Raw genomic sequence first — 16,469 nt, 5'->3', positions numbered from 1 at the left:
CAAAGTAGAACAAATAAACATTCATGATGGGAGGACCTGTTTGTCATTGGGTGGAAACCTCTGCAGAAGCATGTTTAGAGCATTATTAATCAGTAGAAGGAGATGTTTGGTTGATTTTTACTTAGTAAATCCAGCAAGAAGACCAAATGAAATATCGTGAATTGCTCAGCACTGACACAATGATGAGTGCAGGAACAGAAGGTGATACTTTTTCAGAGATGTTGCAGCAAACATTGACCACGTTAGCCTGATATAAATTGAAATAACGAGGCCTTTGCTCCTGACAGGTGCTGCAGTGAGATTTACCAAGAAGAGCAAAGATGTAGAAAAGATCTGCGCTTGGCTGCGTGAGGAAGCCAAACTGCAGGCTGAGCTTTCAGACACAGGCGCTACTGTGGAGTGGATGAAGGATGGGAAGGAGCTCAAGGCCAGTGAAAATTATGAACTGCAAATTGTGGGGAAGAAACACACCCTGAAAATTCACAACGACTCAATGGATGATGCTGCAAGTTATCAGTGCATCTGTGAGGGGGATAAAATGCTCTATCAGCTTTCAGTGAAAGGTATGTGACAGTCTGGGCTGTCCTCTTCCTGCCCAGGGCCAGCAGACTGCATTCACCTGACTCCCCGACAGTCCAGCTGTTGTCAGACAGCATCTGGGGTGTTTTCACTGGCTGTTTTGACTTGAACTGGCCAATCTGCTTTGTAGAGCCATTTGATTTCTGTGTTCTGTCCTGTGATTCGTCCCTAAGATATAGAGGAAATCAAGGGAAAGACAGGAAAAAGAGCATCCCAGCCTTCCTGCTCTTCTGTCAGGGTGGCCACAAGAGATGATGTCAACATCTCTTTTTGTAGCAGTGATCCCAAATGTAGAAAACACCTGTGAAGAGTCACAGGGACTAAATTGATGGAGAGCAGAACTTCCTGCCAAGGCTTGTCAGCTAGTCTTAATTTTGCTTTTCTTCTCTCTCTTTGTCATGTTAGCATAATATTTCATACTGGCAGGTCTGCCCATAGAATTAACTGGCACAGGCTGCCCAGGTAGGTGGTGGGATCCCTGGAGGTGTTCAGGAGCTGTCGAGATGTGGCCCTGATGGATGTTATCAGGGGGCATGGTGGGGTGGGTTGGGGTTGGAATCAAAGGAGGACCCCCATGTATTTCATCGGGAAGCACTACTGGTAATAAGACCTTTGGAGCAAATCCTGGTAGGGCCACGCTCAGCTGGTCCAGTCTGGAGGCTGTTTCTCCTTACTGCAGTATCTGCAGTGAAAACCAGCAGCTGCTTTTGTGTGGTTGGGCTCACATCCAGCAGTGGTGACAGGACTACAATGATAAGAGACAGTTCCTGAAAAAATGAATGAAATTTGACTGTATGATAGGATGGAGTTAAATGTATTGACAGGATCTCAGTCATCCCAGTGTCCATCAGCTGGCTCTCGAGCTCCTAAATACAGGCATTCTGTAGAACGTTGTTGAATTTGTATTATACATGCGTGTTCTTGGAACTGCAGAACAAATGCATGCATAATCCAGACTTTGATTTTAGCAGCTCTGACTGCGCTGTCTCAACAGACCCAACTCAGTTGTGTGCGCTGTTTTAAAATGATATGTTAACAAGAAGTTGGAAAACAAGCTCAATTACCCTCAGTAAAATAGGACCATGGCCTTAGGCTTAAACTTTTGGCTAAGACAGTGGTGAGATTTTGAATCTTTGAAGTCAATTATTCCACTGTGTGTTAATAGGGGCCAGTTTTATCATCTAACTTTTGCACTCCAATTAATTTCCATAAAGGAATTCTGTTTTTCTTTTCAGTCCTAAGTGATATCTCTATCTTTTAGGCTCGATTTGTTTGCCAGGGGGTTACAGTGCAGTAATAGATACCCCCTCCATTGATTTCCTTCTAGTTTGCTTGTTCCAATTCTTTCCTCAGTTTTCCTATTTTAGACATTTTCTTGAAGCCTTGGGCTTCTTCCTTTGGCTCTGTCCCCTGTCCAGTGTATGTCCTTCAACTTGTGGAGATAAGGTAATCTGGCACGTGGTTTATAAAAGCTGCCAATTTGCCAGCTTCTGAATTAGAATCTAGCAATTAGAACTAGGACTAAACGTGCACGTTTGATCTTATGATAAATGAATGCCTCATGGTCACCAATGTCCCTGCAGTTCTTTACCATCATATGTATTTTGTGTCTTCATATTTTGTTTCAGCACTGGCAAACTTCGTAATCAAAGAGACAAGTGGAGGAGTAATCAGGGCCGTTGCTGGAAAACAAGCTGAATTTGTTTCTGAGACCTCTGAAGCCAATGTCATGGTGAAGTGCTACAAAAATGGCAAAGAAATCAAGACCAGTAAGAAATTCACAATGGAAGATAAAGGGAAACTGCATAAGCTTGTGGCTTCAGCTGTAACGAAAGAAGACGAGGGAACATACATCTACACAATTGGAGATGACACTCTGATTTTTGATTGGAAAGTCTCAGGTAAGTTTGTGAGGCAAACATAGGATCACAATCCATGTAAAGCACTTCAGACTTAATTCATTTTATTTGTCCAATGCTGTGGGTTTCCAGTATTTAGGACAAAGATTGCATAGCTCTATTGAAGCAATTCTGACCTTCCTGTTGTCCCTATGCAAATCCACAGTATGAGCAAATAATGTAACTGTGTTGTGATGAATTCAAGACAGCCTTAGCTCCACCTGGGGCTGGAGTCACGACTTGAGCCCTGACATCTGGGCTTCATTCATCTAGTTCATGTATTGCCTCAGCACTTACATCATCTTTAAACCTATGACTGAAATGGTCATAAGTTATTAGCATGGGAATCCTGTCTCCTCTTTGGACAAATTAAACTCCACATTTGGAGAGTTGAGTGTCTCCTGCTGTACCCGAAGGACATTGTGATCTCTGAGGTGTCTCCCTGAGGTGCTGTAAGCACAGCCATTAGCTCATAGTGCAAGTAAAGCACTGTTAGGTCAAGCCTGGAGGAGTAATGCTTGTCACTGACATGTTCCTGTTCAGGGTGGAGCTGGAGGGTAAAATAACACAAGAAATTGTCATTGAAATTCAATATCTGTGAAATTCAGCTGGTTGCATTCACAGAACCTGGCGTTAAGATCTGTTTTCTGTTTTATATCTTGAGCCTATTTTCCATAACCCAGTCCTCATTTATGAACTGAAGCTCTACTGAAAGCCTTTCGCTGTGTATGCTCATGCTGCAGTGCAGCGCTTGTGACCTTTAACAGCACATTCACGTTCCTCTGATCACAGGATCCTTACGGTTGATTAAGACCCTCTAGTCTGACTGCTCACCCATCACCACCGTGATGCTCACCATCAGCTTAGCTAAAAACTCAGCAGAGATGATAGATCAAGCACAACACTGGATTTGGGGTGGCTAGAGATTCCTAAGATATTGAAGGATTGCTTGCAGGTGGTGTTGGTTCAGGTATTCACCCTGCATCCCACCTGCTGTTCTGTTTGGTTGAGAATCATGCATTCTGCAATTTCACTTTGTAATTCAAAGACCCTGGCTTTATCTGTTGAAAAACTGATCTAAAACAAGCCAAGAAGACTCCGTTGGAACTGGTTGATGCAGAACAAAGGCATCCCCAAAGGACAAGTTGCACTGTTTGATGAACATTATTGGATGAGAGCTAAGCTAAGATTTAAAAAGTTCTGGGGCTGTCTCTGAGCATCAAATACAGAGGAAGCCTGCATGATTCCCTGAGAATGGATACCTCCTACTTTGGTGTAGGGTTAAGGGAACACTAGCAGTAACTCCTATCACAAAATGTCGCATGGCTCAGACAAAATGCCATCAAGAGGGCTTAATTAGGAGCACCAAATGGTCGCAAGATGGTCTTAGGGCAGGGAAGTAATCTATCTATGTGATATTGATTGATGCTATTAGTTCTTAACAGCTTGACTCTAGAAGGACTGTTGTTCTTTGGTCACCTAGTTATAAAAGAATAAATGGCTCCTGTCTATTACAATTTTTAACGCATTTTTTGTTCACTGATGCCATAAATGTTCCTGGCATAGTAATTGGCCTTGGTATATTCAGTGACTGAAAGCAACAGTTGTTGCTCTAAGAAATGCAGTACAAAGCTAGGTCTGCCTGTAGCTGACAGCCATCAGCTTGCTCCTCAGGCAGGTTCTGTCTGTGTATGGGAGATCACAATGTGAACCACTGATTGATCAGCTGAGGCAAGTGTGGGGTCAGCTGTGGGAGCACAGGTGAAAGTTATGTAGCTGTGCTCCCTGGAGGGGTGGAGTTCGACTCCACCTCCTCTGAGACCTCATTTAAGGGCTGACCCTCACTGAGGCAGCATCTCTTGGAGATTGCTCACCAGGGAGGATCACCTCAGCTCTGGTGAGTTCCCTTTTCCTTATATCTTCTGTATTTCTACCATTTTACTTGTAATTGCTATCCTTGTTAATACCAGCATAGTTATTGCCAATACATTTGGCAAGCCAGGCAGGAGCCACTGACTTGGCATCTAGAAATATAAGGAAAAAAAAAAAATGTCCTTTGTGTGGAAAATCTTTAATTGGTACAAGGGGGAGAAGACCACCCCCTTAGGGACATGCCTTCCTGGACAAATTCCAGGTTTTGAGGTGTCCCCATATTACCAATTAGCAACAATTATTGAACAATGGGGCCCTTTAAGAGTACCAAATAACATGGACGCCTATTGTCTAACTGATTACTTTCTAGGACTACAAAAAGATATCTTAATTACAAAAGAAAAGCGAATGGCTGCATCTATGGCAGCCTGGCCATTATTAAATGCTTTAAATCGGGCAGAGATAAAATCAAACAACATTGCACATGAAAATGAATTGTTAAAGGCCCGTATTGAAAAATTGGAGGGTGAGATCAATCTATTGACAGGAAAAAAACCGTCATTTTCTTCCTCCAACCCTCAAATTAGATACATTTCATTTAATGATGATCAAGATCCTGAAGAAATAAATCAAAATAAGATCACTAAATCTGATCTAGAAAAACCATCTGAGACGGACTCACTAGAAGTCCGTCCAGTAATAACTCAAAAAACAAAGAAAATTCAAGATCGACCAGCAGGAGTGCCTCCTGATCAATGGCCCCCTGCCGAATCTGTTTTACATGTAACAGCCCGTCCATATACGCCTACTGAACTCATGGACCTAGTGCAACGATTTAGGCAAAGGCCAAGGGAAAGTGTTCCGGCTTGGTTATTACGGTTATGGGATTCAGGGGCAGATAGTGTACTGGTTAGTGGCCCCGAAGTATCTAAGTTGGCCACAATAACAGTACATCCTGCCCTTCGGCAGAGACTGTATGCTGGGACTCAGTTCCCTGAGGAAAACCATTCAATTGTAGAATGGATAATGGCTGCTTGCCGCATGGTGTGGACAAATAAAACTGACATGCCAGTAAACACAGGGATGTGGTCTTCTATGGAAGACCTTCAAAATTATATACGCGAATTAGGTATGAGAGAGGCTATCTACGAAGACACATTCGATAGCCCTGATATGGTTAAATTTTCTGCGGGAATGAGGGACCTAATTTTACAGTAAGCACCCTCTCATATGTATGGAACCTTGGTTTCCATACTTAATCCAGTAGTATCCGCAGAGGCAGTAGTCCAACAAGCCGCCCAATTGGTAGCAGACCTCGGAGAAACTGAGCGTTTACGAGCTAAGCGCAATATCAGGGTGATTGAGGATGCCGAGGCTTTTCCAATAGTGCGAGCCAGAAGATCGGCCCCGCGAACTTCTCGGGCAGGACCTGTTAGGGTATCCCGGAAACAAATGTTTAATGATCTGCTCCGGGCAGGCGTTCAGTTTTCAAAAATTGATGGGCAGCCCAATCAGGTTCTCCTTCAGTTGTGGAAGCAACTGAAGGATGAACAAAAATTTCAGAATAAACCCAAAAGGCCAGGGATAAGATTTATAGAGCGGCGACCAACAACAACATGGAATTTAGAAGATTTTATAGTTCCAAATAGGAAAAAGAAGCCACCTCAGGTGCCTCGGGTTATGACACCGGAGGTATCGGAGGTAAAAGACTTGAATCTGGCTCAGTTCATGGCTTGACGAGGGATGTCAGTCCTCCTAGGGCCTCTAGACGGGACCGGAGGCCCTATGTGGAACTGACGATATACTGGTCCCGAAAGAATATACAGAAGGTTATGGCCCTAGTTGATACCGGGGCAGAGACATCTATAATATATGGAGACCCAACTAAATTTAAAGGTAATAGAGTGATGATTGGAGGTTTTGGGGGACAAACCATTCCGGTCACCCAAACCTGGGTAAAACTGGGGGTCGGGCGTCTTCCACCACGGGAGTACAAGGTATCCATTGCCCCAATTCCAGAGTATATATTAGGAATTGATATCCTGTGGGGTCTGGCTCTCCATACAACAGTGGGAGAGTTCCGATTGCAGCAGAGATGCATTAGTATCCGGGCAATCCAGACAATATTGAGAGGCCATGCAAAACATGAGCCTATTTGTTTGCCGAAGCCACGCCGGATTACTAATGTGAAACAGTACAGACTCCCGGGTGGGCAGGATGAAATAACAAAGACGGTGCAGGAATTAGAAAGAGTGGGTATTATAAGGCCTGCACATAGCCCATATAACTCCCCAATATGGCCAGTGCGAAAACCGGATGGAACATGGAGGATGACAGTAGACTATAGGGAATTAAATAAGGTCACGCCACCTGTTCATGCGGCTGTACCCAATATTGCCTCCCTAATGGACACACTAAGCAGGGAAATCAAAACATATCACTGTGTCTTGGATTTGGCGAATGCATTCTTCAGTATTCCAATCAGTGAAGAATCGCAAGATCAGTTTGCATTTACATGGGAAGGGAGGCAATGGACTTTCCAGGTCCTACCCCAAGGGTACGTACATTCGCCCACTTTTTGTCATAATTTAGTGGCACGTGATCTGGCTAAGTGGGAAAAGCCAAATAATGTCAATTTATATCATTATATTGATGACCTCCTGTTAACATCCGATTCGTTAGAGGCGGTGAGACAAGCAGCAGATTTGTTGATAGCTTACCTGCAGAAAAGAGGGTGGGCTATAAACCCACAGAAGGTGCAAGGTCCGGGGCTATCTGTAAAATTCCTGGGAGTAATTTGGTCCGGGAAAACCAAAGTACTACCCAGTGCGGTAGTAGATAAAGTCCAAGCGTTTCCAGTCCCTACAACATCAAAACAATTGCAAGAATGTTTGGGTATATTGGGGTATTGGCGCTCCTTTATACCTCATTTAGCTCAGCTATTAAGGCCATTATACAAGCTTACAAAGAAGGGTCAATCATGGAATTGGGGAAAGATAGAACAGGATGCTTTCCAACAGGCAAAACTGGCAGTTAAACAAGCTCAGGCGTTGGGTATATTTGATCCGACCCTCCCAGCTGAACTAGATGTTCATGTTACTCAAGATGGTTTTGGCTGGGGCCTGTGGCAACGCCAGAGTTCTGTTCGAACCCCCATTGGATTCTGGTCTCAGGTTTGGCACGGAGCAGAAGAACGATATAGCATGATTGAGAAACAGTTATTGGCTGCCTATTCGGCATTACAAGCAGTAGAGCCGATAACGCAAACAGCAGAGGTCATAGTTAAGACTTCATTACCAATCCAGGGGTGGGTGAGAGATTTGACTCACCTTCCTAAGACGGGGGTGGCCCAAGCACAAACGGTGGCACGATGGGTCGCCTATCTAAGCCAGAGAAGCAGTCTGTCTTCATCTCCACTTAAAGAAGTACTACAGAAGATCCTAGGCCCAGTGACGTATCACAGTGATACATCAAAAGAACCGATGGTTGCTCCACCAGAGAAGAGTCCCGTTCAGGAAGGAAGATATCCTATTCCTGAAGATGCCTGGTATACGGATGGGTCCAGCAGAGGCAACCCGAGCAAGTGGCGAGCAATAGCATACCATCCCTCTACTGAGACCATCTGGTTTGATGAGGGGGATGGTCAAAGCAGCCAATGGGCAGAATTGCGAGCCGTGTGGATGGTTATAACTAAAGAACCTGGTGACGGCGTCCTGAACATCTGTACAGATAGTTGGGCTGTGTACCGGGGGCTCACTCTGTGGATTACGCAATGGGCTACCCAGGAATGGACTATCCACGCCCGACCGATTTGGGGTAAAGACATGTGGGTAGACATTTGGAATACGGTCAAACACAGGACAGTATGTGTCTACCATGTCTCTGGTCATCAACCCTTGCAGTCACCAGGAAATGATGAAGCTGACACACTGGCCCGAATCCGATGGATTGAGAATTCACAATCTGAAAATATTGCCCGTTGGTTACATCAGAAGCTACGGCATGCTGGACAGAAGATAATGTGGGCAGCTGCTAAAGCATGGGGGCTGCCTGTACAACTATCTGATATCGTTCAAGCATGTCAGGATTGCGATGCTTGCTCAAAGATGAGACCGAGACCGTTGCCTGAAACAACATCCCACATTGCTAGAGGATATAGTCCTCTTCAGAGATGGCAGGTCGACTACATTGGGCCCCTCCCTCGGTCTGAGGGGGCGAGATATGCCCTGACCTGCGTTGACACTGTAAGTGGACTGCTGCAAGCCTATCCTGTACCAAAGGCAAATCAAGCATACACAATTAAGGCACTTACTAAACTGATGTCTGCATACGGGACACCTCAAGTTATCGAGAGTGACCAAGGGACTCACTTCACTGGAGCGATGATACAGCGCTGGGCAGAAGAAAACAACATTGAATGGCGATTCCACCTGCCATATAACCCAACAGGGGCAGGCCTTATTGAACGTTATAATGGTATCCTTAAGGCTGCCCTGAAAACAGACTCTCAGTCCCTGCAGGGGTGGACAAAAAGATTATATGAAACCGTGCGGGACCTGAATGAAAGACCTCGGGATGGCAGACCCAGTGCCCTGAAAATGTTACAAACTATATGGGCCTCCCCTCTTAGGATCCAAATTACAGGCACCGATAATAAGGTAAAACCGCAGGTTGGTACTGAAAATAATCTTCTGCTCCCTGCCCCTGAGAATTTAGAACCGGGAATCCATAAGATAAATTGGCCTTGGAAGGTGCAGGTAGGACCCAAATGGTGTGGCCTACTTGCACCTTGGGGGAGATTATTGGAGGTGGGAGGTTCAGTCACCCCCTCGGTGATAGGTACATGGCCTACTGACATCGTGGTCAATACTCCGGCCTTTATTGCTAAAGGAACACCTATTATGTCCCTATGGCAGATCAAGACTCCTCCTCTGGTGCCAGATATAGTTATACAGCCACAGATATCTGGCCAGAGGGTATGGTATCGGAGGCCGGGACATAATCCAGTACAAGCAGAAGTATTGACCCAAGATAAGAATACGGCCTGTATCTTGCCCTGGAGGGCGGATCTTCCCCTCCTAGTACCCTTGAAACATCTATATTACTCCCCTTAAGATTGATTCTAAGCCTCTAGGACCATTACTCTGGACTGATGAAACGCAGACGGACCTGCACTTCAAGATGATTTGTCTCCAGTAACATCTATCAAGCACTGGCCCATGGAAGATCATAAACACCCATCCAATCATCATCATTTGAATAATATCAACATCTAATGCGACGGGAGATTGTATCAGCGTCGTGATTGGGTCTCTGTAATAAGGGGAACTCACCTAATCATTGGTTCACGTTGTGAAGGGGTGGAGTGTATGGGAGATCACAATGTGAACCACTGATTGATCAGCTGAGGCAAGTGTGGGGTCAGCTGTGGGAGCACAGGTGAAAGTTATGTAGCTGTGCTCCCTGGAGGGGTGGAGTTCGACTCCACCTCCTCTGAGACCTCATTTAAGGGCTGACCCTCACTGAGGCAGCATCTCTTGGAGATCGCTCACCAGGGAGGATCGCCTCAGCTCTGGTGAGTTCCCTTTTCCTTATATCTTCTGTATTTCTACCATTTTGCTTGTAATTGCTATCCTTGTTAATACCAGCATAGTTATTGCCAATACAGTCTGGATGGAATGAAGGGCATGAAATACTGATGTGCTCATCAAACGCTGCTTGTTAGCTTAGAGACAAGGTGTTGAATTGGTTTGTTCATGTATTGCAAACAGGTTACTTAGCTGCCTTCATTTTAGCTTCAGAAGAACATGTGCAGAATACAGAATTGATTAGAAGAAATAAGAACTGTCTGCATAGAACTTACTCTTTCCTTACACAGGAGAATCAAGCACACGTTTGTATGTGAGTACCTCCAGAGGTGAAACTTGATCCCCCAGATGTAATGAGCAGAGACATTACAATCAGTTCTAACTGTATCTTAATGCTGTGCTGAATAAGCCTGAGTCAGGATGTAAACCACTTTCTCTTTTTTTCTTCAGATGAAGCCATTAATTTTGTCAGCAAGTCCAAAACGACTCCAGAAATATCAGTCAGTCCTTCTGAAGACCTGGAGCTGGTGTGTGAGGTGTCAGCTGCAAGCGGAGCTGTCGTATAGAAGAAAGATCAAATAGAGGTGAAGCAGGACCAGAGGACAACCATCATCTCCCAGGGGACGCACCGCAAGCTCATGGTCAAAAATGTGACCCTGAAAGACCAAGGGAGCTACAGCTGTGAAACAAAAGATGACAAAGCAACATTCCAAGTGAAAGTCAGAGGTGAGAAAATGCTTGGAATCCCAGAGATAAAGGAACACTTCATTTTGTGTGTCTTGCATTTGGAGGATCAACTTACAGCCTCTCTGGTGCAAAACATTTTGGCTATAGGACTTTCTTTGTCATCTAGTGTCATAGCAACACTTTTCTACGTGTGCTTTTCCATCCAGGAATGAATTACTGCAACAAACAATAGGCAAGGAGGGTAACTTGTGCAGCTCTTGTAGTCAGCTGGTGTCTGCAGGGTTACAGTGCAAGAGCACACCAGGCATGCAAGGAGTGAGAAAAGGGGAGGTGTTTGATGAGATCTGGTTACAAAATTTGAATGACACAATGAGGTGGAAAATGCCACTAATCAGACTCATAAATGGCCTGGGTTGCAAAGGCCCACAGTGCTCATCCAGTTCCAACCCCCTTCTTCCTATGTGCAGGGTTGCCAACCAGCAGCCCAGGCTGCCCAGAACCACATCCAGCCTGGCCTTGAATGCCTGCAGGGATGGAGCATCCACAGTCTCCTTGGGCAACCTGTTCTAGAGGGCCATTCCCTTCTGATTTACTGGAAATGTAGAGAGACATCAGAAGAAACAAAGAGAAGGGAGGAGGTTCAGCAGTGCATGCAGGTGTTCTAAATCTCATGTCCAAATCTGCTATCAGACTGCGAAATGTTTAGATTTATGATATGATATGATATGAAATGATATGCCTATTCATTTCCCAAGGCAAAATAGAGGGGAAAGTATTTTCCTGTCTTAATGAGGCATCATGATGGTCCCTGTGAAGGGCAAGTATAGTGAAAATGGGGAACTGGAGTAAGCTCTGCAGCAGACTACAGCAAAATGGTGTGACTGTTGTGATGTCCCTGCAGAGAAAGAAGACGTGTTTACAAACAAGGACAAGGTACAAAAGGAGGTGAAGGCTGCACTGACTCAAAATGCCATGCTGAGCTGCGAGGTGGCCCAGGAGAAGATGGAGGTGAAGTGGTACAAGGAGGGGAAACTGATCACCTCGAGCAAGAAGTTCAAGGTGGAGTCAGAGGGCAAACAGTGTTGGCTGGTGGTGATCCAGGTAGGGAAGAAAGATGCAGGGGAGTACAGCTGCGAGGCTGCTGGCCAGAAACTCACCTTCAAGATTCATGTCACAGGTGAGAGAGAACACATTTTGGCCTTTCATTCTAGAATGTTTTAGAAAACGGTCATTAGTTTGTAAGTTTTCCCTGCTATGCTTAAAATTTTTGGAGCTGAACTTTGGGGTGGTTAATTTCTGATGAGGAAATTGAACAAATTATTCTAAATACAGTTGTGAGGCAGCTCCATCTTTTAAAATCTTCAGGAATTTCCTTTTGCTGTGGGAATGAGGCCATAGACAAGAAAGTTCTGATTGCACTTCTCCATTCCCACGTGCCTGTACCACTAGAACAACTCTGCAATGCAGCTGCGTCTCAGGAAGTTTCAGAACAGGGGCTTTGTGTCAAGCACTAGGGGGTGTGCTCTATGTAACATGTTTTTGTCTTGGAAGGGCTCATTTAGCATGGGAGAGAATACTACAGGAATGTTTTGTATAAGTTGATGTTTTGAAGACATAAGTAAATGGCAGCTAGGGGACGAAAGAGTCATGAGAGTCATACAAGAAGCATCACAGAATGCCTTTTGTTGGAAGGGACCTGGAGGATCATCCAGTTCCAATCTCTGTCCTGGAAAGGAACACATTCTTTGTGACTAGGTTGCTCTAACACCCATCCAGCCTAGACTTGAATGTTTTCAGGGATGGGGCATCCATAAATTGCACAACTTCTCTCCACATCATTCTCTTGGGGCATCAGACTGGGAGAACTGATTCATTTTTCTGACTCCTTCCCCAAAACCTGCTCTTCTTTCAAGAGGCCAAACTAATGTATCTCTCTCTTTTCAGAGCCAGAATTTGTATTTACAAACAAGGAGAAGGTACAGAAGGTGGTGAAGGCTGCAACAACAGAAAAATGCCACGCTGAGCTGCGAGGTGGCCCAGGAGAAGATGGAGGTTGTCATCAATTTATAAGCAATGAGCCAATAATGTTCCAATTATAAACTTTTATTAATTGTAGCGGGTAAAACTAAAAGGCAATTCAGCGCTGGGCGACAGGGGGATTATTGTTCCTCCAACTGCCGCGCCGTCCCGTCCCTTGCAACTTCTTTTGTATTGTCCATCCCGAGCGTATTGTCCTTTAATTGGTCAGTTGTGATTGTGCGACTTGGTGTGTCGTTCCTTGGTTGGTCCTTCCGTGGAACTTTGTATCCATCGGGGCGCGCTTTGCCTGTAACTACGCAGAGTACACAATCTACCCATAAAATTAGAGTGTTCTGCAACCTTTGTGGCCTCCATATTCCACCATTATATCCCGGTCCTAATGAACAAGCACTCCACCACAATGCTACCACATCCCGGTCTTAATGAGCAAACATTTTATCACAGAGGTCAAGTGATAAAAGGAGGGGAAACTGATCACCTCGAGCAAGAAGTTCAAGGTAGAGTCAGAGGGCAAACAGCGTCGGCTGGTGGTGAGCCAGGTGGAGAAGAAAGATGCAGGGGAGTACAGCTGCGAGGCTGCTGGCCAGAAACTCACCTTCAAGATTCATGTCACAGGTAAGACAGGTGTTGTATGAAATACAGCAGAGAACAGTAAAGTAAAATCTAGTTTCTATTATACTGCACCTGGATCACTGTAGTCTGTGCTGAGGTTTTTTCCCTAGACTTGATTGCCTGGGTTTGTAGAAAGTATTTGGTTTCAGTATGACACAAAGACCTGTTTCAGTCTGTCTGTAGAGCAATAATTAGTAATATATGTACAGTGGAAGCAATATTCAAGATATTATTCAAATCTCTCCTGTGCCTGAGATCCCAAACTGTAATTCTTGTTCACCTAAACATTTGACTAAGATAAGTATGTGCAGTGAGGCTGGAGTGCATGTTCTACGTGCAGCCTTTCATGGCAGGAGAAGCAGGAACTTCTCCTAGTAGTACACTGCCTTTTTACTATGCCTTTATGTTGGAGGCTGCATCTGGATAGGTGAGTCTGCTACTCACAGTAAGAGACCTGGTAGAGCTGACTATTGCCAGAGCTCAAAGTAAGATAGATATCTGCAAATCACACACAAAGAACAAAGGACTGCGTTGGTGAGCATATTTCCTTTGTGCCTTTGACAGTCACAGTTGTGGCAATGGTAGAGGCCATGAGGAGTCTGTTCAGGAAGCCAGGAGTACTGTTCTGGGTCATGAAAAGGCAGCCAGTGGTTTGACTATCACATGTTTATGTGTTTTGATGTTTCACAGTGGGTCTTAAGTAAAAGGAACTCAGGTTTTGGTTGCCTGCAGGACAGATGTTCTTTTGGGTTCAATATGTTTGCATAGTGACTTGCAACCATGGGACTGGTGTTCAAGGACCCTCTTGGTTCCTTCAGTTCCTAGGTTCTTTCTTGCCTAGATTTGACACTTTGTTTCAACAGAAGAGCTGATATTCTCTAGTGAAGGCTATTAGTTTGGGCACAAGTGGTAACCTAAACCTGTTCCAACCTGTACATACAAACCTGCAAGTTGGTCTCATTTCGGTCCCTCAGTCAATACTTTTTCTTTTCTTCCCTCAGAGCCAAAACCTGTGTTTATAAACCAGGAGCAGGTGCAGAAAGAGGTGAGTGCTGCCCTGGCAGCAAGTGCCTCCCTCAGCTGTGAAGTAGCACAGGATCCAACCGAAGTAAAATGGTACAAGGATGGAAGACTGCTTGCCTCCTCCAGAAAGTTCAGAATGGAATCTGTGGGCAAAACACGGCGTCTGGTTGTGGAGCAGCTGGAGAAGAAAGATGCTGGAGAATACATCTGCGAGGCTGCTGGCCAGAAGATGACCTTCAAGTTGGAAACAACTGGTGAGCATTCGCTTTGGGAGCACTAAGCAGCTTTTTATGTGGCTTAGAGGAAGACTGGCTGTCTTCTACCCTGTGGGCATGGAACAGCCACAATTCCCCCCGGAACAACATCAATGACCCACACCACAAGTTGGATTCTCCTTTTTAATGTAGTGGTAGCGAGGTGAAAATCTGGCTGTGGAATATTTTTGACTAAGGAACTTCTACTTTAATTTCTAGATGCGCTGAATTACCCTCTGGAGTGTCTTTCTGAATATATAAGCAACCATGGGTGACTATGATCCTGATTTATATCTAGGTTCAGGCTTACTTTTTCAGTTAGGTTAGATCAATAGCTCCAGAGAAGATAGGGAAATACAGCAGTTCACTGATACCATGTGTCAGAAGAATGCAGCTCAGTGCTGGGCAGTTTGCTGCTTCATTCCCTCTTACAAGTTGCACCCAAGGCTGGAAAAGACCACTGAGATAGCTGAGTCCAACCCAGCCCACCCTCACTGGACTTACTAACCACGTCCCCAGTGCCACATACCCGTGGCTCTTGAGCACCTCCAGTGACTGCGGTATATCAGCGTGGTTGCTTCAGTTGTGGGAGTTTTCAGACACTGGCTGTTGTTCTAGCGAGACAAAAAACCAAAACTGATGGAACAGTGTCTATACAGGAAGCAACTGGCTGTCCTGATGGCTGCCAACAGTTTTACACAAGGTGTGTCATGCAAGCTTGCATGAGTCTGGTTTAAAAACTTGCTGTTCTGATGGAAGGAGAGGATGTTGGTACCGGATAACTGCGGGATTTGTGCTCTCCCGACATCCAGTTGCAATCACAGCTTATTGTTGCTATAGAAAACAGCTTCTCTGTAGACAAATTGAGTTAGTTCCAATAAGTGGCTGAAGCCCTAAGTGATCCAAGGTGAAGCATGATCCAAACTGGAATTTAACTAATTGTAGTAGGGAATCCAAGCCTTAATGAGATGAGTTATTTAAAATATGAGTCCTCCATCTAAAACAGCATTGAACTCTTACTCTGGTTTATGATAGAAGTGAGAGTTTAACAGCAGAAGTCTGAAGTTATGCTCCATATTTCTCATCACTCAAGAGAATATTTGAATATATGAATTCCTTTGGCTATGTTAGAGCTCATAATGAGGTCAGCTGATGTTCTTTAAATGCTCGGAGTCTAGCAATGTGGGGAAGTGGACTGCTATTTGCTGTTGAGCTTTAGGCTAAGAAGCCTGATTTTAGAGGACTGTGGACTTCCCCTTTCCCTTCCCCTCTCCTCCCCTTCTCCCTGGACTGATCCCACATGGTTTGAGAATGATTTCAGATCAAGGTAAATGAGGAATCGCCGTGTGAAAACCTGTTGTTTTACTGCACTATAAGAGACACTTAGTCAAAAGACAAGTGTGTGTTCCAAGCTTGAGATTGCAGGAGATCCTAGAAACAACTCAGCTGCTCAAACCTGTAGTCTGGCTGAATCTTTTATTGTCAGTTTTGGTCAGGAGGAGATGCTTGAGTAAGACAAATAAAAGGTCACGGGTAAGTTGGTCCTTCTTGTGATATACTTCTAGGCTTTCATCAGGGAGAAGCTTAATTAGTCCAAATAATCATAGCAGAAACCACACCAAGAGCATGAGAGTGAAATTTATACTTTCTTGACGTGAAGGAAAATTTTACCTGGTTCTGCCATTCCCCAAATATTTGTTTCCTTATGACAAGAAGAACTTTGCAGAAGTAATTTTTTTTTTTTTCAGTCTTGCGTGCAACACAAAAAGGGGTAAAATCTAGGAGGCCACCTGAAATGTTTTTTCCATCTGGAAGGATCCATTTAACAGCACCCATGGACCTGGTTATGAACAAAACTAAGTTCCCAACTAAATCCACATTCTTCTTTCTCCTTCTCAGAATTGCCTGTGAAAATC

Source organism: Coturnix japonica, chromosome 10 (assembly GCF_054131305.1).
Source record: "Coturnix japonica strain WE chromosome 10, WE-NBRP24, whole genome shotgun sequence".
Lineage (NCBI taxonomy): Eukaryota > Metazoa > Chordata > Aves > Galliformes > Phasianidae > Coturnix > Coturnix japonica.
Note: the sequence above shows the minus strand (reverse complement) of the source record.